General features: G+C 42.6%; 1 protein-coding gene across 2 annotated transcripts in view; it reads right to left on the bottom strand.

The window, feature by feature from the left end:
- SCOC (short coiled-coil protein) overlaps nucleotides 1–24,065 on the bottom strand; it is a 52,439-nt gene extending 28,374 nt beyond the window's left edge. The window contains exon 1 of one of the 2 annotated variants that reach the window (XM_073604076.1): nucleotides 23,931–24,065. The gene's annotated coding sequence lies outside the window, so the exon portion shown is untranslated. The remainder of the gene's footprint in view (nucleotides 1–23,930) is intronic. The other variant, XM_073604085.1, reaches the window with a different exon arrangement.
- Nucleotides 24,066–24,319: the final 254 nt, after the last annotated feature.

The raw sequence follows: 24,319 nt of genomic DNA, 5'->3' as shown, positions 1-24,319 counted from the left end.
AAAAATCGCAATAAGTGTTTATTGATTGGTTTGCGCAAAAGTTAGCGTCTACAAAATAGGGGATAGTTTTATGGCATTTTTATTTATTTATTTATTTTTTACTAGTAATGGCGGCAATCAGCGCTTTTTATCATGATTGCGACATGGCGGACACATCGGGCAATTTTGACACATTTTTGGGTCCATTCACATTTATACAGCGATCAGTGCAATTAAAGATGCATTGATTACTGTGTAAATGTGACTGGCAGTGAGGGGGGTTAACACTAGGTGGCACTGTAGGGGTTAAGTGTGTCCTAGGGAGTGATTCTAACTGTGGGGGGGCTACGTGTGACACATCACTGATCACCGCTCCCGATTACAGGGAGCTGTGATCAGTGTCACTAGGCAGAATAGGGAAATGCTTGTTTACATTAGCATTTCCCCGTTCTTCCTTTCCGTGAGACGAATGCAGGTATCCCCACAGACATCGAGTACGGCGGCACACACGCGATGGCATGGCAGTAAATTCAAAGGGACGTACAGGTACACCCGTTTGGCAGCCGTGCCATTCTGTATCTACATGCGACTGTCGGGAACCGATTAATGTGAATGGAATGGGCAGCCTGCACATCTGGAAGAGACACCAATCAATACTGAAAGATATATCCAGGTTTTAGAGCAGCGTATGCCCAGTCTGTTGATCTCCGCTGAGCCGGCAGATGACAGGTCCCTCTCTGCTCACTGAGCAGGGAGGGGCTTGTCAGGCGCCGCTGCTGCCTATGGAGGGATTGGATGAAAACGGGCAGCATGTCCGTTTTCATCAGATCTCACCCGATCCGATAGCGACGGACCTGGACGCAGGGACATCCGTCTGCTTTTAGCGGATCGGACGGGGTCGGATGTCAGCAGACATGTCTCCGCTGACATCCGTCGCTCCATAGGCTAACATGGAGCGCCCGTTCAGGTCCGCCGTCAAAAGTGACAGGCGGACCTGAGCGGTCTGATCGTGTGAAAGGGGCCTTAAGGTTGATAGGCATAACTGTGTAAACCTGTATCGTGCACACATCAGGGCTATATAAGAGAAGTAATAAAGCTTAGTTAGTAAAAAAAAGAAAAAAAAAAAAAATCTGGCTCCTAAATTCAACGCAAATTTGTCAAGCCCTGCCAAGCGCTATCCTGAAAAATACATTTTGTCTTTAATTTCTCCTGACACATATCAGTGTACTTTGCAGTATGTGCGTGTGCCTATATAGTTTTACATCTGCACTGTGAGATCTAAGGCTTTGTTCTAGAGCTGCACAATTAATCGTCAAGAATCGTTATCGCGATCTTGACTAAAGTGTTTCACAATTCTTTCTATGCAAAGAATTCTCCCTGCTCTTCTGAAGCCACAGTCCTCAAAAGAAAGGAAGAGAAAAACCGGGCAGTTTGCCAAGAAACAAAACATTATTTATCAGTTGAACTTAAGTATAAACATTGTAACAATTTGTCAATGGAATAGACTTCCTGTGTAAGTGAAAAACGTTTAACCACTTAAACACTAAACCTTTTTAGTACATTTGTTGGTTTCAAGTTAAAATCTTTTTTTTTTTTTTTTTGCTAGAAAATTACTTAGAACCCCCAAACATATATTTTTTTAGTAGACACCCTAGAGAATAAAATGGTGGTTGTTGCAATATGTTATGTCACACTGTATTTGCGCAGCGGTCTTTCAAATGCAATTTTTTTTGAAAAAATTACATTAATGAATTAAAAAAAAAAAAAAAAGAAGAAAAAAATCTAACCAATAAAGTTAGCTCATTTTTTTTTTGTATAATGTGAAAGATTTTACGTTGCGAGAATCGTGAGAGAATCGTGATCTTTTTATTCTAAGCAAAAAAAAAAAAAAAAAAAAAATTGTGATTCTCATTTTGGCCAGAATCGTGCAGCTCTACTTTGTTCACACATATGCAGGTTCAACAGTATACATCCGTTTTGTGCACATTGCATTTACATTGCATTTAAAGCAGCCCAATCATTTCAATGGGCTGCCCTATATGTGAAAATTGCACACAAGAAGTTCATGATCCTTTTTCAGAATGGCACCACACCAAAATGTATGTTACTTTGTTACCATGTATTTTGATGTGTGCGCTAGCAAGGCACATTGGGGTGCCATTAAAAAATAATGGCTCTCACCACACGCCTGCAAAAAGGGATTTTGCGCACATTTCCCCCTACGCACAAATTTTAACCTAGCCTAAAGCACTGTGCCTCTGACCTCCAGTCTCACAAGATTTGCTGTCATCATCACTGTGCTGTGTTCTCTCTCTCCTTGGTGGTAGTTCTTACATAAGCAAAAGCCCACCAAGGTCACCTGCACACAGAGAGACAATTCAGAACAAGGCATAGTAAGCTAGCAAGAAAAGCTCCAATGCAGAGTGACCACAGGCAATACTGGTGACTGGCCCCACTGCCTTCCGTCTGCCTCCCCCCCCCCACATAATTCTGGTCCTTTTTAACCACTTACGGACCGTAGCACGACAATATTTGCCCTAACTTTGAAGAGGAATATCTTGTTATGGCAGCAGCTAGCTGCCATAACCCTGGTATCTTCTTTGGTCGGCGGTCCGCTTTCCGATAAGAGTGGTCTCTGCGGTATTCGCCCCACGATCACTTTCATATCGACGGCAGGAGAGGGCGCTCCCCGCCGCGTTCCGGTGCCCTCCGGCACTTAACGAAGACGGCAGCGGTGGAGGCGATCGGATGTTATCCCTTGCTGGGTATGGAGACGAGTGAGGGGAAGATGGCTCCCATCTCCATACCATTGCAGGGTGGAAGCAACGTCAAAAAGTCACTTCCGCCCATAGCTCTTAAAGGGACATTTTTTTTTTTAATTGCACTTTAGTGTAAATATGAGATCTGAAGTTTTTCTGACCCCGGATCTCATTTTTTTTCTATTATAAGGGATGTTTACATTCCTTGTAATAGGAATAAAAGTGACTTTTTTTTTTTTTAAAGAACGATGTAAAAATAAAAAAGGTAAAATAAATAAGAAAAAATAAATATATTTTTTTAACGCGCTCCGCCCCGACGAGCTCGCATGCAGAAGCGAACGCATACGTGAGTAGCACCCGCATATGAAAACGGTGTTCAAACCACACATGTGAGGTATCGCCGCGATCGGTAGAGCGAGAGCAATAATTCTAGCCCTAGACTTCCTTTGTAACTCAAAACATGCAACCTGTAGAATTTTTTAAACATCGCCTATGGAGATTTTTAAGGGTAAAAGTTTGTCGCTATTCCACGAACGGGTGCAATTTTGAAGCATGACATGTTGGGTGTCAATTTACTCAGTGTAACATTATCTTTTATAATATATATAAAAAAAAAAAATTAAAAAAATTAGGGCTAACTTTACTGTTGTCTTATTTTTTCATAAAAATAAAAAATAAAAAAAACTGCGCTTGTAAGAACGCTGCGCACAATGTGACAGAACGTATTGCAACGACCGCCATTTTATTCTCTTATTCTCTAGGGTGTTAGAAAAAAAAAAAAAAAAAAAATGTATAATGTTTGGGGGTTCTAAGTAATTTTCTAGCAAAAAAACTTGTGAACAACAAATCTCAAAAAGATATTAAGTGGTTAAGAAAGGCGTGCACATCAGGGAAAAGAGCACACAAATGATTCGTTGTTGAATATACACTAGGCATCTTAATGGACTGATCAGCTTTACAGAAATAAAAACAAAAAACAAATACACGCACACAGATACACATAACAGTATTGCAGAATGCAACTGCCAATTATCTATATAAAGACTAATGAGTTTTTAACAAGGCAGAGCAACCCATCCAATTTTATTTTAATGCAGTTAGATCAGGGAAAGTTAAATGCTGCAGGTTATAGCACTGACCTCACAGAGCCTATTTCTGTTATGTAACAAGACACAGATCCATGGGGGACAATTGTGTAAATTTAGATTTTATTAACCTGCCAGAGACGCAATGGATTCTTACTGAGATTACATTATATAGCTCCTGCTAGAGATAAACTGATACAATACTTACTACTTTATAGAGTGTAATGGTCTCCGGTGAGACCTGTTTTCAGATGTTTACATGTATTTTATTCCATATATGATCCTGTCAGCAACAAGATTTTTATTCCAATAAAGAAATTCTAGATTCGCCTGTTCACAAGCCAGTCTGTGCAATTTCATGGATGAGCTTACTGGGGGAGGGGCTGGGGGGGAATTCAACACTAGAACCTTTTTCAACTTAAAAAGATAAATTGATAAAAAATTTACCTTTCGTAACATGCCCACCCCCTTATTCAGGGAGTAACACATGACACATAATAGATATCGAAGGCCATACTGGGACACCATTCACTGCTGACTCTTAATTGAGGAGCTGTAAAGGTTTTTAATGCATCACCTATGGACAATTGTGGATACTGCATGCAATTTTAGGGCTTGACATATTTGGTATCTACTGAACGCAACCTCATCTTTTAGATCTTACCAAATTATATGCTGTTTTTATTATATATAATTTATTTATTTACAAACTTTATTAAGTATAAAACAGAAAAAAAATGGTATAGTGCAAAATGTTGATTATCAAGAGAAGTACATCAAAAAATGATAATCAGTACAAAAATTACAAATTTATATACAGCGGTTGTACAATTTCGGCATATAAGTGTTTCTTTTAGAAAGGTAGAAGTAGAAAATTATTCTAAGTTTACAAAACGATTTGCATGAATGAACCAAGGATTCCATTTTTTATCAAATATGTGTTTTGAGTTATTAAGAGTGTGAAATATTTTTTCCATAAGGAGGATATTGTTGATTCTTGTTTTAAGTTGGGATAAGGGTAGTGTAGGAGATTTCCAGTGGTATGCAATGAGCCAGTGTATGGCAACGCATATTGTATAGACCAATCTCATATAAAAAATATTTAGACCTATGATAGGTGTGAATAGAAGACAATTGGAAAGAGTGAGATTAACATTATTCTCGGATATAATGGATGCGAAACCTTCAAGAAGTTTCCATATCTGGGAGACTTTATCACAATACCAGAAAATATGGGAGAATGAACCTGTGGCGATGCATCCTCTAAAGCATATATGAGGAACTGATGGAAAAATGGCATGAAGTTTAGATGGAGTGTAATACCACCATGTGAAGAGCTTAATTGCTGTCTCTCTTATGCCCCGTACACACGGTCGGACTTTGTTCGGACATTCCGACAACAAAATCCTAGGATTTTTTCCGACGGATGTTGGCTCAAACTTGTTTTGCCTACACCACGGTCGCACAAAGTTGTCGGAATTTCCGATCGCCAACCACGCGGTCACGTACACCACGTACGACGAGACTAGAAAAGGCCGGTTCAGAACCAAGCGCGGCACCCTTTGGGCTCCTTTTGCTAATCTCGTGTTAGTAAAAGTTTGGTGAGAGATGATTCGTGTTTTTTCAGACTCGTGGCTTTCAGATCGTTTTCTGCCATTCAGTTTGTGCTTGTGGGTTTGTATCTGCTCTTCAGTGCGTGCAAGCAAGTTCCGCGTGACTTTAAGTAGTCATTGTATTCTTGTTCGTTCGTTACTGGTTTTCAGGTCGCTCTTCACAGGCCTTGCTGTTCTTCAGTGCGTTCTGTTACTTCGTTCTGAGCAGCCGTCCGTTTTCTAGCCATGTTTCGTATGCGTACTCCTCATAGAGTTCGTGCTGTGCGGGGGCTTGGTGTTGGGGTCCTGACCTTGACACAAGTCCAGTCCATGAACAGGGTGAGGAGTTCATTGACCAAGAATTGGTTGCTTCAGCGTGACCAGTTCTGTCATATGCCTTTGCTCCGTGAGATCCGTGAGAATAATCCTGATGATTTCAGGAACTTTCTCAGGATGACGGACCCGTGTTTCACCGTTTGTTGGCTTCGCTGACCCCCTATATTAGCAGGCAGGATACCTGCATGAGGCAAGACATCACTCCGGAGCAGAGGTTGGTCGCTACCTTGCGGTATTTGGCCACAGGGAGAAGTCTGCAGGACTTAAAGTTCTCGACAGGCATCTCCCCCCAGGCTCTGGGGATCATTATCCCAGAGACCTGTTCTGCCATCGTACAGGTCCTGCAGAAGGAGTATATGAAGGTAAGATTTTTATGCTTTAATATCACATTTTATTGTATTGAATGTTTGCTAATATATTGTATTTCTTCCCTCATTCCCTAATTACCATGATTGTAATATGCTGTGAATGTCCCCTTTGTCCTCATGCATGCTGGATTTTTATGTAATTATTATTTTATGTCCTTCATACATATTTGCCCTTCAATAACCTCTCCAGCATGGTGTCTCCTGCCCCTATATTCACCTCATGTAGTCACTTAACAATGTATTTTATCAGCTCCATAGTAGTGCTTTACCCCAAACACCCCCTAAAATGTTTGGAAATGTTATTTTTGATTTAAATTCAGGCAGAGTGCCAGAGGCTTTTTTTTGTGGTGTCCACAAATTTTTTTGTAACCCTCCCTCCCCCAACTGCTAAGTCAGCTGATCCCAATTCTCTATCCTCAATCATCTATCTGCTGACTTTGCCAAACCCATACACACTATACCCATCTCTTTACTGGTCAGATTTATGGATGAATTCCCCAAAGCATGTAGTGCAAGGGCCTGCCTGTTTACTTTCCAATGGTACTGTTTAAAGTTTTTGTATCCTATTATTATCTTGATAGGTAATAGCAGAATGTTCAAATGTGCTCAAATGTGTACAGTGTGTATTTATATCTTTGTATTATGACACTTCTTACCTGTCCAGTGGTCTGCCAATAGTGTAACTAAGGATGGGCTGTTCCAAGTAATACCCTGTATTTAGGCATTCATCTCTCAATGAAGTGAAGAGGGTTACCTGTCCAAGAGTCCCCCCCCCCCCCCCCTATAATGTTAGAAATGGCCCATGAGAGGGGGGGGGGGGAGGGGGAATATGATAGGTGTACCTTATACTTTGTTGTTGTTAAATTCCCCTTAGTAAATGCTATCTGGAGGTTGCCCCATAATGTTTGTGTATAATCTGCTTGCCATGTATCTTTGAAAAAATAGTAATGTTTATTGTTTTTTCCTCAACAGTTTCCTTCAACGCCACAGGAATGGCAGACTGTGGCCTCCCACTTTGCCCAGCGGTGGGACTTTCCTAACTGCGGAGGGGCAATTGATGGGAAACACGTCCACATCGTCCCACCACCCAACTCGGGGTCGTACTATTATAATTACAAGGGGTTTCATAGTATAGTGATGTTGGCGGTGGTGTCGGCTAATTAAGAGTTCTTGTATGTGGACGTGGGGAAGAATGGCCAGATGTCCGATGGTGGAGTGATCGCCCAGACAGAGTTCTACAGGTATCTCCAGAATGGCAGCTTGGACTTGCCACCTCCAGAGGACAATGTTGAAGGTCTCCCATTTGTGTTCGTTGCTGATGAAGCATTTGCGCTGGGGGACCACCTGATGCGGCCATTCCCAATGAGGACCCTCACCCCGGAACAGAGGGTTTTTAATTACCGGCTGGCCAGAGCCCGAAGAGTGGTGAACACATTTGGAATCCTGGCCAGCCGGTTCCGATTATTTCTGACACCCATCCATATGGCAGAGTATAAACTGAACCATATAATACTTGCCTGCTGTGTTCTCCATAATTTTTTAAGAAAACATTCAGCCAACTATGCTGGCTCAGTTGGGCCTGAGGCCGGAATCCCAAATCCATCAACACTGACGGCGCTTGAAAGTGGCCGTCCTGGCTTGCCCTCCCTGAATGCCCGTGATGTCCGGTTATGATACCTGGAGTTCTTTACGGGTAGGGGGGCTATCAATATGCCAGACAATCTGTGACACCTTTTTCAAATAAAAAACAACCAAAAGAAATTCTTGGTGGACATTTACTGCTTGTGTTTGTTTTAGCTGACCCTGACAGAAATGTGTTGAGTGCAGAAAATGTCGTGATTGGGTAACCTTATAAAAAACAGTGTTGGCTGGTACTTCCTAAATGCAAAAACACATTTCACTACAAGTGCACTTGCAACTGCACTTGTAGTGCAAAGTGTATTTGCCCTTAGGAAATAACCCCCATTTTTGCCTAAAACAGCAATTACATCACCCCAAAAGTGTTGTAGTGTTGAGACAATAATCCACACATTCTTGAGTAAGGCACTTTTTTATACCTGCACAATCACATGTGCATTTACCAAAGGTTTTTAAAACAAACCAACATGTTTGTTGTATAACAATGTGTGCAGTAGCATTATCAAAAATCTAAATATCCATTTCAGATAAAACAGGCCTGTGTAAAACCAACAAGAAAGCCAAAAAACTTGAACTTACAAAGTTCACATATGGTAAAACCTGAAGGCTATATCAGACATCAGTATTTAGGAACTGGGTTTGATATAGCGTTCAGATGGGGGGAAATCACCCCTGGAAAAGCCAAATTTGGAAGATGCACACCAATTTACGAATGTTAACATGTGCTATCTGCCATCAGGGGGGATCAAGGGACGTGTTTTGGGGGAGCAAGCCCTTCCTCAACGCTACTTTATAATTGAGGAAGGGGTTGCACCCCCAAAACGCGTCCATTGATCTCCCGTGATGGCAGATAGCACATGTTGGCACACTGTGTGCATCCTCCAAATTTGGCTTTTCTAAAGATTGAAAAAATTTTGGTAAGATTGGACCACGATAAAACAGGTGATTTTGTGGGGTTTAAATTCGCCCCAAAACATCAATGATGTTATTATTTTTTTTAATAACATCACTGATTTGTTGCTGGATGTTTTGCAATTGGAGATTACACCCCATGATCTCCCCGATCAGTATCTGGGCACTTTCAGATGTAAAGCGTTCTCTCTCCCTCACATCACGATCACCTAAAAAGAGATAAAGAACAAAAAAAAAAGGTCTCAAAAATGTGAAAAAAGCTGCTCAGTGTCCTCTCCTTACACAGAATCTGGTTTGCATTTCATTCTAGTAACAAACCCATCTACACAAACAAATATTTGGCATCCAAGTAGGCCCCCAAAAATGTGGGAAAATGCATATGGCCTAAACAATGGTGTTCTAGAGGCCGAAAGAAAAATGTTTGATACGAACGAATAATGGGCCCATGAACATTAAAGTTGACCTTTTTAAACGTTACAATTAATAAAAGCATATGGAGCAGAACGAACCTAATAAAGACAGAAAGAATAGGAACACAGCACAACTACTTACTTTTTTGCAGCACTCTCCGGATCTTTCGGTACTGCTCTGGCTCTCTCAACTTCAGGTCCGACCACCGCTTCCTGAGCTGATCTTTAGATCTTCGTACCCCGAAATTCCTCTCAAGACTCCTGACCACTTTCGCCATGATTTTGGCCTTTCGGATGTTGGGGTTGGGGTAAGGCCCATATTTTCCGTCATAGTCGGACTTCCTCATGATGTCGACCATCTCCAACATCTCCCCAAACTACATATTTGTGGCCTTAAAACGTCTCCTTCTGGATCGGGACGTGCCTGGATCCGGGCTTTCCGCCTCCTCGTTGCTAGAATTAGCACGCACCTGCTGTAACTCCACCATCATGCTCTTCCCCCACTGCGCCGAACGAAAAGGGGCGGGGAATACACTAGAAAGAACGTCAGGGGCGGGCGGAGTTACACACATGCGCAGTGTGTATAAAGCGTAACACGCGTGCATATTACGTACGATCTGTGAGCGGAGGAAGGAGCATTGGACGCGCTGATCGTAAGAACGAAGGTAAGAGACAAACTTGTGCCTATACTGCTTCTAGATTGAGGCCTATATTGTAACAAGATTAGGAGAGTTTTGTCTGACATTAGGCTTTGTCTTGTGTCTTGCAGTGAACATGGATATCTTAATGAAAGACAATGACTTCATGTCATTATTCATAGATATGCTAAGTGAGCTGCCCTGTCTGTGGGAGATTACCCACCCCCATTTCAAGAACCAAGCAAAGAGGAAGGCAGCACTGGAGCAATTGTGTGAAATTGTGAAGCAGGTGATCCCCACGGCAGACATCACTTATTTAAAGATTTTCATTGGTGGCCTGAGGAGCACATATCTGAGGGAGCGCAAGAAAGTCCTGGATTCACAGAGATCCGGAGCAGCAGATGACATCTATGTCCCCAGGATGTTGTACTACGACAGGCTGCACTTTCTGGCAGGCCAGACTGAACCCAGGCCATCCCTCTCCAGTCTTCCTTCCACGCTTCCTTCCCCTCTGGCTGAGGCTTCTGACGCCCAACCTGGGCCTTCCAGGCCACATGTGGAGGAGCCCAGATTGAGCCAGGTATAGCATTCCTCTAAATATTTCTGCTTGTACAATCAATGATGTTAACTAGATGTTAGTTGGGAGTACTAATTTAGGATTGGGATTGATGAAGCAAAAACTAAAACCATGTCCCTTTTTCATACACAGGGAAGTCTCAGCCAGGAGGTGGCCGGGCCAAGCCGGCTGGCTGATATCAAGGTCCCTCCACCCCCCCTGAAAACAGAAAGTGGCAGTAGGAGGAGTACCCTAGAGGAGGCTGCTATAGCATTCTTTTGGAGGGCTACAGAGGTCCTGGGAGCACCCCACACCATGCAGGAGAACATTGCTGCCTTCATAGCCTATAAAATGCAGAGGATGGAGGAGGGCCAAAAAGCCATGTGTGAGGCCCTCATATCAGAGGCTCTGGAGAAAGGTATGAGGAGCCAAATTACACCTCACACACATCTTTGGGATGGTCCTCCTCCTCCTCCTGCAGGTCCTCCTCCTCCCTCTCCTCCAGGTCCCCCCAGTCCTCCTCCTCCTCCAGGTCCTACTCCTCCTCCTGCCACATCTCCAACTGCACAGCCACAGCCCGGAAGGAAGCGTGGAAGGAAGACCAGACAGTGATTGCCCTGGGTCCAGTCTGGTCGGCCAAAAAATGCAGCCTCTTGTGGTACCACAGCCTGGGGACAGTGATGTCATCTGCTGCTATCTGGATCTCTGTGAATTCTGGACCAGACTGCCCTCCCTTACATATGGACTCCTCAGGCCACCAATTTTGATGTTGAAGAATTGATGTCTGCCGTGGGGGTCCCAGGCTTCGCTAATTTCTCCTGTTGATCCAGTGTTGCCTTCCTCTTTGTTTGGTTCTGATCCCTTAATAAAGGATTTTTGTTTTGAATTATACTCTATGTGTTTTACTTCAAAAATGACAGTTGGTTGATTCAGGTACATTTCAAATATACAATGTGAAATGAACAAGGGACACCAACAACAAACAATCTCCTTGAGATTAAATAATAAAAGATATCAATGGTGTTGGGGTAACTTGACACACAAAAATATTCTGGAGTAAAAATAAAAATTACATTGAACAATGATCAGCCTTGGAAAAAATCCAAACATTAAAGAAAAAAAAAAAATAATATAAAAAACTGTCAGATGTGACAACTAATAACAATATATTCAGGGAATCCCACTAAAAAAAACACAAATAAAAGTTTGTGAGAAGTCTGTGTGAATATGAGCAGCAAAACTACTTAATTCTTGTCACATTATAAAGAAGAAGAGAGTGCGCTGTATTAAACCATTTTTAACATTGCAGCGTGACGAAAGTGCTGTATCCATTGCGAACGCTAAGTTTACCAGAACGAGCTGTCCCGTGTCGGAATTTCTTCTGAGCATGCGTGGCACTTTGTGCGTCGGAACAGGCCACACGCGGTCGGAATTGACGCGATCGGATTTTGTTGTCGGAAAATTTTATCTCCTGCTCTCTAACTTTGTGTGTCGGAAAATCTGATGGAAAATGTCCGATGGCGCCCACACACGGTCGGAATTTCCGACAACACGCTCCGATCGGACATTGTCCATCGGAAAATCCGACCGTGTGTACGGGGCATAATTGTGATTGATCTCGTGCATTTGAGAAGATTGGAGATGCAATCAGACCAATTTTCGGTGGAAAGGGTGATGTTCCCATTTAAGCACATAGGGGTGTTTATCTGGACTATTGGTGCCTATAAAACATAGTTTCGTTTTTAACCATGTATTATATGCAGCTACCTTCAGATGATTGCACACTAACAAAAAAAACAAAAAAAGAATTCTGCAGGGCCATCTCTCATATCACCCCCACCTTCAGTTTTGTAGCAAGCAATAGTGAGATCACAAGAACAGAGACGAGGGGCCGCTATCCTATATTCCAGAAAACAGATTTTACTGGCAAGTTAAAAATCCAATTTTCTTACTTGTACTGCACAGTACATGGGATGGGATGGGATCTTTAGTCTTTTACCATGGGATGTCTAAAAGCAGCTCAACTGAGGGGTGGCCAACACAGCAAACACCAACAGGCTCTCATGACAAATGGTCAAGAAAAGGTGCACCTTACACCCAAATGAAAGGACAACAGTCAGGCTGCTTTCACACTGAGGCGCTTTACAGGCGATACAGCGCTAAAAATAGCACCTGTAAAAGCACCTCTCCAGTGTGAAAGCCCAAGTGCTGTCACATTGGAGCGGTGCGCTGGCAGGACGGTAAAAAAAAGTCCTGCAAGCAGCATCTTTGCAGCGCTGTAGGAGTGGTCTATACACCGCTCCTAAAGCGCCCCTGCCCATTGAAATCAATGGGGCGCGGCACTTTGCGGGCAGTTTTAACCCTTTTTCAGCCACTAGCGGGGGTTAAAAGCACCCCGCTAGCGGCCAAATGGCGCCGCTAAAATGACGGTAAAGCGCCGCTAAAAAAACTCAAGGCCAGATGCTGATTTACACCAGACTGGGGGGTACCCGATATCACACCACACAAAATAGTAAAGCTGCACGATATTTCGTTTAAAAAAAAAAAAAATAATAATCATGATCTTGATTCAACCCCCCCCCCCCCCACTATCTTAATCCGGCATTTCTACGAATCATGTAACAAGTGCTGAGCAGTTCTCTGCTCAGAGCTCTCAAAAAAAAAAAAAAAAAAAAAAAAAAAAAAAAAGGAAGAAGAAGAGCTGGTGTTTTGCTGAAAACTCCAACTCACCAAAATCTACAACCACATCACTTCCAGTGACTCTCCAGCAGCAATAATTGGCGATTTTGATGAGTTGTCTATTTTCACAGAACAGCAGCAGCATACACAGTACACCATGTAATGTGGATATTTTTAGTCCGCCCGATACTAACCAACAACATGGCCACCTCCCAGGCGACGACAGCCTTTTTTTCTCCTTACCCGCTGTTCTGTGAAAACAGACAACTCGTCATGTACTGTACTGTATAGACTACCGCTGTTCTGTGAAAACAGACAACTCATCGAAATCTCCAATTATTGCTGCTGGAGATTTTGGCGAGTTGGAGTTTGTGTTTTCGGCAGAACACCAGCAAAGTTTATCACAACATTGCTCAGCGCCAAGATAAAAAGAAACAATGCATCTTTTTTTTTTAAGCTCAAAAGGGATGAACTTCGGTTTGCAAATGAGGTCAGCTTAACCACTTAAAGACTAAGCTCTCTCTAAAATGTTATATATATATATATACACACACACACACATACATACATATATATATACACATACACGAGAATAAAATAGTGGTCATTGCAATATTTTATGTCACGCTGTATTTGCGCAGCGGTCTATCAAACACATTTTTGTGGAAAAATGATTACAAAAAAAAAAAAAAAAAACAAACACACACGTAAAGTTAACCCAATTTTTTTTTGTACAATGTGAAAGATGTTGTTACGCCGAGAATTGTGATCTTTATGTTAAGCAAAAAACAAAAATTGTGATTCTCATTTTATACAGTATCGTGCAGCTCTACAACATTTTTTTCCCAAGTGCAATAGCAGATTTTCCGATACGTCGACTTTTTAGAGTGCGGGGATGAATGAATCTGATATGCCCTTGTCCCCCAGGACTTGGGTTTCAACAGCCATGCCATTAAAACAAGCATCAAAGAAGATCTGAATGATCTCTTGGGGCCCATGGAGAGTCTGCCAGGTGTCTGAGTATATCCGAATATCATATCCTTCCAGGCCATGCATGATAATAATCACAGAGATAACCTCTACCTCAATATTGCAGATCAGACAAGGAAGGAAAAGCTGGGGAGGCAGAAAGGAATAGTTAGGTAGAACAGATTACCAGAGTGTCCACTGTGCAGTCCTAGATCCTGGACCTAAAGACAATACTGTCCAGTTTGTGATGTGATTGTCAGAAGATCCCACATCTGGAATCTCCTACGTGTGGCAAATCCACATGCCAATTTCCCGCATCTGGGATGTAGATGGCAGACAGGGCCAGAATGTGCCACTCTGCCCAAGTGAAGAACAAGTCTGTTTGTTTCTTTTTTAGTGAGGCAACTTCTAGCACCTCATTGATGGCTGATGCCACAGCATTATCCGGATTCTTGTCAGGCGACCTTGCAACTGAGGGGGTCAAACAATGAAAGGAACAACCAAACCACCCTGAGTTCCAGGGTGTTGATGGGAAGCCAGGCTTTTTCTGATAACCAAGTCACCTACACCTAGGGCAACTAAGACTCCGTCCTAATCCGACAAGATGGCAACCTTGGCGAGAGCTTTCCACATTCTTGGGGGATAGGAGTTTCCAAGACTCCAGCACCAGGTTGGAAATCAACCACACCAGAGAGAATCTGGCCTTGCAGGTCAGACGCATAGCGTGGTCCAAGGACCATGTCCATTTGCCCCATGCTGTCAGAATGTGGAGTTGCACTGGCCTGGAGTGAAATTGGGTGCATGGCACTGCCAACAAAAAAAAAAAGAAGAGGCCGCTATCAGGCATGATGTAGAGGTCAACCCTTGAACTGAGGGGCTCTGGCATGAGAACAGAGGGACAGAAGTTTCAGGAAAATACTGAAAAAGACCTATATCCAAATGTCAGGTTCAGGTACTCTGAATGATGAAGTTTGTTCCAGTGACGATTTCCGCAAGGTTGCAAATGCATCCAAAGCTCCCCAAAGTCTACATTTTCTGCAGGACAATGGCTGATAGTCATGATAGAGAAAACTGATCCTATAGCAGGATATTCACCAGGTTACCCACAACAATAGTTATCCCCTAGGAACTGTAGGGTTGGCAAAAACAGGCGACAAGTTGTTGGTAATGCGAATAGTCCACTGCAAAACACAGATAGCACTAATGGTGGAGAAAAGATGGAATGTGCAAGTAAGCATCCTACTAGCTGTCTAGTGAAGTCAGAAAATACCCTGAGGGAGGCCATGACTGACCTGGCTGATTGCATGCAGAACTTTTGATCCCACAGGAACAAGATGAGTTCTCAGATCCAGAGTGGATCAAACTATTTAGTGTGGGAACTGTGAATAGGTTTGAGTAGAAACCTTTAATGAATTTCTCGCTTGGGGCTGAGGAAATGAACCCGACCAAAAGCAGCTGCAGAACAGAAGCATCTGCCCATCATTGACAGGATAGTGGCAAATTTGAGAGCATGAACAGGAAGGAGGCACAGTGTGAAACTCCAGTTTCTCTAGACCCTGGAAATGACACACTGGATTTAGACATCTGGAATTTCCTGGAAGCAGAGTGCCAATAGATTCCCTTCCTCGAGTCTAAAAATAGGGGGTGCCTCTTCATTGGGAAGAGGGCTTGTGGAGCCAGGCTTGACTGACTTGAAGGACCACATCAGATTTTGTTTTGGAGCTGGAGGCCTGAGAGGGAGGAAAGGAGTAGGAGTAGATGATCTACCCAGAATGGATAAGTAGGTTTCTTTTTTTTTTTTTTTTTTTAATATTTTGAGAGGGGAGAATACTCTTGCCTCCTGTGCTCTATTTAAAGTACTAATCCAAGGAGGATAAGAAGGCCGCTAACCTTTTTATCCACTGGGTCATGTAAGCACCTTTTCAAGACAATAGATGACAGCGGCTGCTACAGGGGCCATACAACTGCTGAGCAAAACAGGGCTCCATTGCAGGTAGACTACAGCCCAAGACCTATATAGCACCTTGCGCCAAGGTGGCCACACAGAATCCAGGGCCCAGACCAACATTACAGGCCAGCCCCACATCTTCATTCAAGCAAGTACTGGGTACAGCAACAGGAGGAGTTGCAAAGGCTATAGTGCAGAAAAGAATGATAAAATTATCTTCGAGAAAATTTTTTTTTAAAAAGACCTCCAAAAGACGTACCTTTTTCTCAAGAGAGATAAGAGGCCCATCATCCAAGGACACTAGTAAAAAAAACTGGGGCTAGCTGGCAGTGGGAGCGGTTATATAGCGGGATGTCCCTGCAGCTTTTTTTGCCAGTGTCAAATCACCTGATGTTAGCTGCAAATAACCCAGGGTTGAAGAGTGAAAGATCCTGTGTTGTATGACTAAGAAATATGGATTTTGGAAAACAGTTGCACCAAAATAGTGCAACAAGATATTGCAGAAATGGCTCTGGCAGCAATAGAATTACAAGGCAGCCCATTTATAGGCAAATTTATGAAGTACCTGCATTTTCCCCCTAATGCAATACACCACAACATACAGAATGTGCACATTAGTGTGATGTGGTTTGCTTCCAAAACAGAATATGCACTGTATTGCCGCAATGCACAGATGTGAATTCACCCTTAATAATACCTCCAATATTCTCAAACAATGCCCTTAATCCCTTCCGGCCCAGCCCAGTTGCTCTTTAACTGGTCTATTACACCCAGGGGGTGGGAAGGTCTGTCTGATTCCATAAGCACTTTGACTGGCTGTTACAGTGGGCACATGATCAGTCCTGCTGACCCTTGATAATTACTAGGGACCAGGAGCTTTCTTCGACAGCTCAGTCACTGTGCTGGAAGCATTAAAAGCCCACTCACTTTCCAGCAGCACGTGTGTTATGTGGGCATCAAGAGGTTAAGAATCACACATCTGCAATGTAGAAGAATATCACCAACCACAGTTTGATTGATCTCTCTAGATACAAAATCTGAATAAAGTGCTAAGTGTGCTTAGATCATCAAAAAATAAGCGCATTCATTCATCTGACAAGACAAACAAATTCATCCAAAGGATATCGGCTTATACAACTGATTATATATTTATATACATAAATGACCCTTAAAAGCCATTGCAAACTACTCAAAAGTGAATGTAATAACATGGTTATCCCTTACAAAAGATAATTGTGTGGTTGCATAGATCTACTGAAAAGACTGTCCTAAAAGCAAACACAGGAAAGCACAAAAAGAAAATCAAACTAGACCTCAAACTAGAAAAAGAGCTGGAATAAATAAGAGCTATAAAGAACACATGCCTAATTATAAAGTTTCAAAAGAACAACATTTTAGCGACAGAAAGATTTAGGCTGTAATTTCTGACCTCCCTTTCTGAAAATGCTAGTTGCCCGGCTGTCACAATTGGGCTTAAAGTGATTGTAAAGGAAACATTTTTATTTAACTACTTCAGCCCCAGAAGGATTTACCCCCTTAATGACCAGGCCATTTTTTTTGCGATACGGCACCGTGTTACTTTAACTGAGAACTGCACGGTCGTGTGATGTTGTACCCAAACAAAACTGAGGTCCTTTCTTTTCGCCCACAAATAGGAGCTTTCTTTTGATGATATTTGATCACCTCTGCGTTTATTTTTTGCGCTATACAACAAAATGCGCAACAATTTTGAAAAACACAACTTTCTGCTATAAAACATTTTCAATAAAAATATGTAAAACTATGTAAAAAAAAAAAATTAAAATTTCTTCATCAATTTAAACCAATATGTATCCTGCTACATATTTTTGATAAATTAGCGGATATTGATTGGTTTGCGCAAAAGTTATCGTAAAAATTAGGAGAACCTCCGCGCTCAGGATCAAACAAGGGTTGCGGCCTCCCCTAATAGACTTCCCTATGGGGCTATATTAAATGGTAAAGAAAAAAGTGGGGTATATGGCGCTACCCTAGACTGGAGAGGGGTATCCCAATCCCTTAATATAATACAATAGCGCACCACCCAAAAAACTGATGTGCTCTAATAGTGATAATGTTTGTTAAAATCACATAAACCATTGTGTAATATGATACAGAGTGCAAAAATACACACCAAAAAAAAAAAACCTATTCCTTGGAAAAATGGATGATCCTAAGTGCCCAAAGAATAGCTAGAATCCATCTGTGAAACAGTAACATCAGAAAAAAAAAACAAAAAAAATAATACAAATATAAAAAACAGTTCATCAATAAGTGTAATAATCTCAAAAGAGAATATATATATATATATGTATATATGAGAGAGAGAGAGAGACACACACAGAGACAGAGATGCATTAAGGTGAAAAAACACAAGGGTTTACAACCTCTTTAAAGTGGGGTTCCACCCAAAAAACAAAAATACCTGGAAAAAAAAAAAAAATCTAAAAAAAAAAAAACAAAAAAACAAAAAAAATTTGGATATTTTTTTTTTTTTTCACTTACCTCTAAATGCCTGTTGCTAGGTGGTCCCTCGTAGTCTGCCTGTTCCTTTGCCTGGGCTGGTGACATCACTTCCCCCCAGGCACAGGAAGGGCTCCGCTCTGCTCCCTCCCTCCTGTCAATCATCTGGGACCCATTACAGGTCCCAGGTGATTGAGCGGCCAAACACGGCGCGCGGCGCCGCTCACGCATGCGCAGTGGGTGCCAGGCTGTGAAGCCACAGCCCGGCGCCCACAGTTGAAATGCCGGCGCCGACGAGCGGAGGGGGGGGGGGGGGGGGGGGGGGGGGAACGACGAGCGGGGCCTCGATCCCCCGCATTGCTGGATCCAGGGACAGGTGAGTGTCCAATTAAAAGTCAGCAGCTGCAGTATTTGTAGCTGCTGACTTTTAATTTTTTTTTTTTTTTTTTTTTTTGACGGCCCCCTGGGTGGAACTCCTCTTTAAGATTAAAGTCAGAAGGATTTTTCATCCCCTTTAACTCCCCATTATACTCACCTTCCAGCGATGTGGCAGTTACATCCTTCTCTGACTGCTGTCATCTTCTCACCATGTGCTGGGTTTTTGGCCTTTCGATCGGCCGGTGGGGGGAGTGTCATAGTAGTCAGTCATTCCAGGACAGACCTGTGTACATTTTGTGGAAAACTGAGCAGGCGGTTATGTTTGTATTACTGCAGAGGAGACATAGTATGTCTCTTCTAAAACAAAAAGCTGCATTCTACATACAGGTCTACCATCACCCTGCTGATAGAACACTCAGCATTTTCTGGTTGGGATAAAGAACACTTTTCTGTTTGGCAGACTGAGCTGAGCCTAGATCCTGATCTTTGTGATTACTTTGCATATTACTCTAAAAGAACACAGAAAAATCTTTGCTTCTCTTACACGAATATTGAATATGTATACTATGCTTGTCAGCATTAAGTCTGTATATACTGACTCAACTATTCTCTGATATGAATTTATTCATATTTATCTTTTTTTCTCCATCTTCAAGCTTAAAATAGGAAATGCCCTTGTACGTTCACACACTGAGACCCAAAGGACATGTATGCAGCATTTCTCAAACAGAAAATTTTCCACAAGTATGCAAACATTTTTCTCTCTCGTCATTAGACCTTCATAAAAGCTACTAAAAAATCTCAAGTGATTAACTGGGAAGAGTAGTGAGCTCTCATTAGGGCATCATCAATCCCAAATTTTCAAAAACTGTCAGTACATGCTATACATTTTCGGTCTTCTGCAAAAATCCTGGTTGATCCTGCTGTTCACTGTCCCTCCCTCATGTCCCTGCTGCAGCCTGAGATTGTGAAGACCAGCTGTCGACATCTACTGAGCATGCTCCAGTTTCAGCTCCCTTCTAAGCGGTCATTTGCTTTTTTTTTTTTTTTTAAATCTATGCAGCCCATGTGACTATAGAGTCATATACGTGGTGGTGAGTGACACTCCGCCTCCCTCCGTCATGTATTCATATGGCTAAACAATATGGGGACAGGATATAAGATGTTGATTGATGGAGGCTTCATCTCAGTGTTAGTCCCAGCACATACACACCATAGACACAGGATGGAGGGGCTATATACAGCCTGCAAATGGTAGAACCTCCTACAGATACCTCTACAGAATGAAGTAAAAGCTACTGTCAATCAACGTAAACTCCACCTACACCATGTTATTGCACAAAACATAACAAACATTTGCTTTGAAATATAGGTTTGTATGAAGCTTTAAAACACTTTGTTGCTGTTAATGATTTTAATCCTCTATACTGAAAGCTTTTTTTTTTTTTATGTAATGCGACCCCAACAGCATCAAACACTGTGCAGACACAGATTCATACATCAGAAACTGTAAAAACTCCTCCCTCAGAACTTTCCCTGACGATGTGATCTCTGAACAGAAAATTATTAACCACTTGACCTCCGCAAGATTTACTCCTTCATGACCAGGACATTTTTTTTGCGATACCGCACTGCGTTTCTTTAAAAATTGAGCAATCATGCAACACTGTACAAAAAGGAAATTTATGCCTTTTTTCCCCACAAATAGAGCTTTCTTTTGGTGGCATTTCATCACCACTGGGATTTTTTTTGTTTTTTTTGCACTATAAATAAAACACCGAAAAAAAAAAGAAATCAAATTTATTCATAAAATTTAGGCCAATATGTAGTCTACTACATTTTTTTTTTTTTTAAACAAAAATATCACAATAAGCGTATATTGATTGATTGGTTTGCGCAAAAGTTATAGTGTAAACAAAATATGGGATATATTGGAATTTTTATTAATACTAGTAATGGCGTCAATCAGCGACTTTTAGCGGGACTGCGATATTGCGCCAGACAAATCGGACACTAACCGACACTTTGTGGGAACCAGTGACACTAATAAAGTGATCAGTGCAAAAAAATATGCACTGTCACTGTACTAATGACACTGGCTGCCAAGGGGTTAAACGTGTGCCTAACCAGTGTTAACGTTTACCATGTGGGGTGCTTTTACTAAGGGAAGTGATGAATTTTATTCCCTGCTTTGCAGGAACACAAAATCCATCACTTCCCCCGTCGGAACATAGCTCTGCCTTGTTTACGTAGGCCAGGGGTGCCCAACCACTGGCCTGCGGCGCCCTCCGATGTGGCCCGCCACGTCTTGCTCTGAGATGGTGGGTCAGCAAGCCCAGATCGTGGGTTCCGGACCCGGCATCTTTGAGCATCAGCGCAAAGAACGGAGAGGCCACTAGAGGAAGCAGAGCCGATGCTTCCTGTATAGCGCCAGCTCCTTCACAGGCATAGTGATACCAAATTTACTACGCCTGTGACAGGAAGCATCGGCTCTGCTCTCTGCTGCAGCCGCATGCTTCTGTCACACTAAAGTACGGGAACCCGCGATCTTGGACAGCAGCCAGCAGTGCAAGCCCCCGCCACCAGTACCCGCCAGCGGTACCAGCACCTGTCCGCAGTACCCAACAGCAGTACCAGCCCTGGAGGACAGCCAGCAGCAGCCACCAGTTATAACCACGTAGGCAGAGCTCCATCCTGTGTCTCACCTTGCCAATCAGCAGGTTCCGGTGGACATCCATTGGCTGGCACCCACTGATCGGCTTGTGCTGTGTCAAATCACAGAACAGCCGCGTTGCGCGTCCCTACCCCAGAAATGCCGGTTCACGTAGAGAGAGCCACGCTGTCACCCTATAACTGAGTTATGCTGTTGGCAAGCGGTCAAAGTACTCAGATTCTTTTTTATATTTAATTAAATACAGTGGCAAAATCTTTATAAATACAGTGAATTGAAGGGATAATGGCAATTAAACATTATATGTTTAGTATTACTTTAAGGTCCTTTCACATGGGCATTCCAATCAGATCCATCTGTCAGTTTTTCAGGTGCCCCTTATCGAGAAGCTCCATGTATGTCTACCAAGTTGCCCAGGTCTTGGGGGGGGGGGGGAGACTGTGCCCTTTTCGGTTTTACCGCACCTAAACGTGACGGATAGGAGGTAGCTTTATGTAAACGGATACAAATTGTTTTCATCTGGTTGTCCATGTATCTAACACAGGTCCACAAAGGTCCAGCTGCAAAATGCGGTAGAAAACTGAACAGTCACAAGTAACATTTGTCCCATTATGTTCCAATTCCCATGCCTATTCACATATCACCTACTGAATGGACCAAAGGTACGCAGGGTGAAAGGACTCAAAATGTAAGTGCACATTTGCTACAGTTACATTCACACATTACGGTCTCCCTCACATAGTATTCGCTGCAAGTCTTAAGCCTGGTACAACGAGAATATTGGACGAATGATCATCTGTTTTTTTTTCATGCTAATCTCATACTGAAAACGAATAGGTTACTAAAATTCTCTTACAACAGAATACAACTTCGGAAGTGACGTAATGTATTATTTTGTTTTCCAAACATGCGGTCTTGGTCACTCAGTTTTTAACAGGTGAATAATGTACTGATTAAAAAAAAAAAAATTGTTCACTTTGTTAATGAATGAGAGTTTTCCGTGGTTGTCCCTTCGGAACATTAAGCATGAACTGTCATGATCGGCTTTCAGCCTGGGTTCACACTAGCGCAATCTCAGAGATCGCATGTGATTTGCACCCACACTAAAAGGTGCCGATCACATGCAATCTCAGAGCAATGCGAGTTCAGCCATATAGCTGTATGGCTGAACTTGCATTGGATTCACACAGAAAATAGTGCAGGAACTTGGTTTTTTTTTTTCCCCCGCAATAGAATTGGATCGCATGGCTGTTCTCACCTATGCGATCCGATTCCTGCGCGAGTTCACAGTTCGCACTGCGATCTGTGAACTAAACTGGGAAAGCCGCAGCGGTTCGCACAAGGCAGTGGGAACTGCATTAATTGAAAAAAAAAAAAAAAAAAAAAAAAAAAAAACACAACCAAAGCGCCAAAAACTATTACTATAAATATAGTGATACCAGATTGGTTGACAGCTGCAGTGAATAAAAACTTTGCAATGCAAAATAATACCAAAAAGAGAATAAATGAACCGCGCTGTGTGCCACAGGTATTAAATATACATAAATCACATTATATTATGACGATCTGAAATCAAAATTGCTGAAAAGTCCCATAAAAAGTGCTTATAGCAAACTTCGAAAAAAACTTAAAGCAATGAAAGGTCCAAGTCCCAAATAAAAGTGCTCAACAACATGAATGCAAAATCCCATGCTTGATAAGTGCTCACAAGACGGTGCCCCCACATAGACGTGAACTCGCCCCTCAAAATGGACCTATTGCTAGTTTGGTCAAACACGCATGTGGGGAAGTCCCCGTGGATCCTCTATTTACTGGCGTTGTTTGGGATAAGTATTCCCCATGTGGATAATTATGATTGAAAAAAACTAATTGCGCAATAACGTTTTAAAAATGCATTCCAGGTAAAAAAGACATAGTAATTAAACTCACATGTAAGGGTGCCTAAAAGCCTGGCACCCGCTGTAAATAGCAGGTAAGTTCCCAGGAAATCTGCCCATAGGCAATGATGAACCGCCGCCACTTTTTACGGTTTGCTGTATGATTTCCGGGACCGGAAGTGTGTCGTGATGACGCGGATCAACCTCAAGCGCCCATACACACAGCCTGCGTCGCCGTCTACATACATAAAAGTGTGCTGCGTTTAGCTGGCCATAAAGAAAGGAGACCGCTGTGGATGTTGCGCACATAGACCTGAAATTACGCACAAACGCAAGTACCTTAGGTACGCACTTTACGCAGGATCAATTAAGAATCTTTCATGCAGAAAATACGCGTGTAAGCTCATCGGTTTTGTGAATGAACCCAAACAGCGTCCCGTGTACATTAGGCCTAATTGTTCCCAATACATAAAGGACAGAAATCATTGGGAACCCCCAAATCCTATAGAGACACACCATCCCATGTACAGGGTCAGTGCTCTGACAGCTGAATGGGAATATTACATACCTATACACATTACACACACACCCCATGTCCCCGCTCCAGTAACAATGGCTGAATACAAAGCAGTGCTGAGGATTGTGCTCTATTACCTCACCGGCAGCCGATGCTCAGCTCCGTCTATCACTGTATAGTACTCTATATACCAACACCGCCTGGACCCTCCTCTGCGACAGCAGGAAAGATAGCCGTACGTACCTCCCAGCGTCATGACGTACACCTATTACGTTCATCAATAGCTCTGGCACAGCGGACATTTTATCGAAGACCAGTCTGTGTATTTCTAAATGCAAGCCCACCGGGGAATATACCAACAGTAATACAGTACTTGTTCCTCCCTTAGTCACCTCACAGATAAGGGAACAAACAAACGGAGCACCCGGTCCAGTTTATGCTCAGCCTGCCGCAGCTAAGCCTGGAATTGACTAGTGAAGCCAAGCCTCGATCTAGGGTATCAGCCAAGCCTCAGTGGAGATAAAAC

Source organism: Aquarana catesbeiana, linkage group LG01 (genome assembly GCF_042186555.1).
Source record: "Aquarana catesbeiana isolate 2022-GZ linkage group LG01, ASM4218655v1, whole genome shotgun sequence".
NCBI classification, from domain to species: Eukaryota; Metazoa; Chordata; class Amphibia; order Anura; family Ranidae; genus Aquarana; species Aquarana catesbeiana.
Note: the sequence above shows the minus strand (reverse complement) of the source record. Positions and strands in the feature narration are given on the sequence as shown.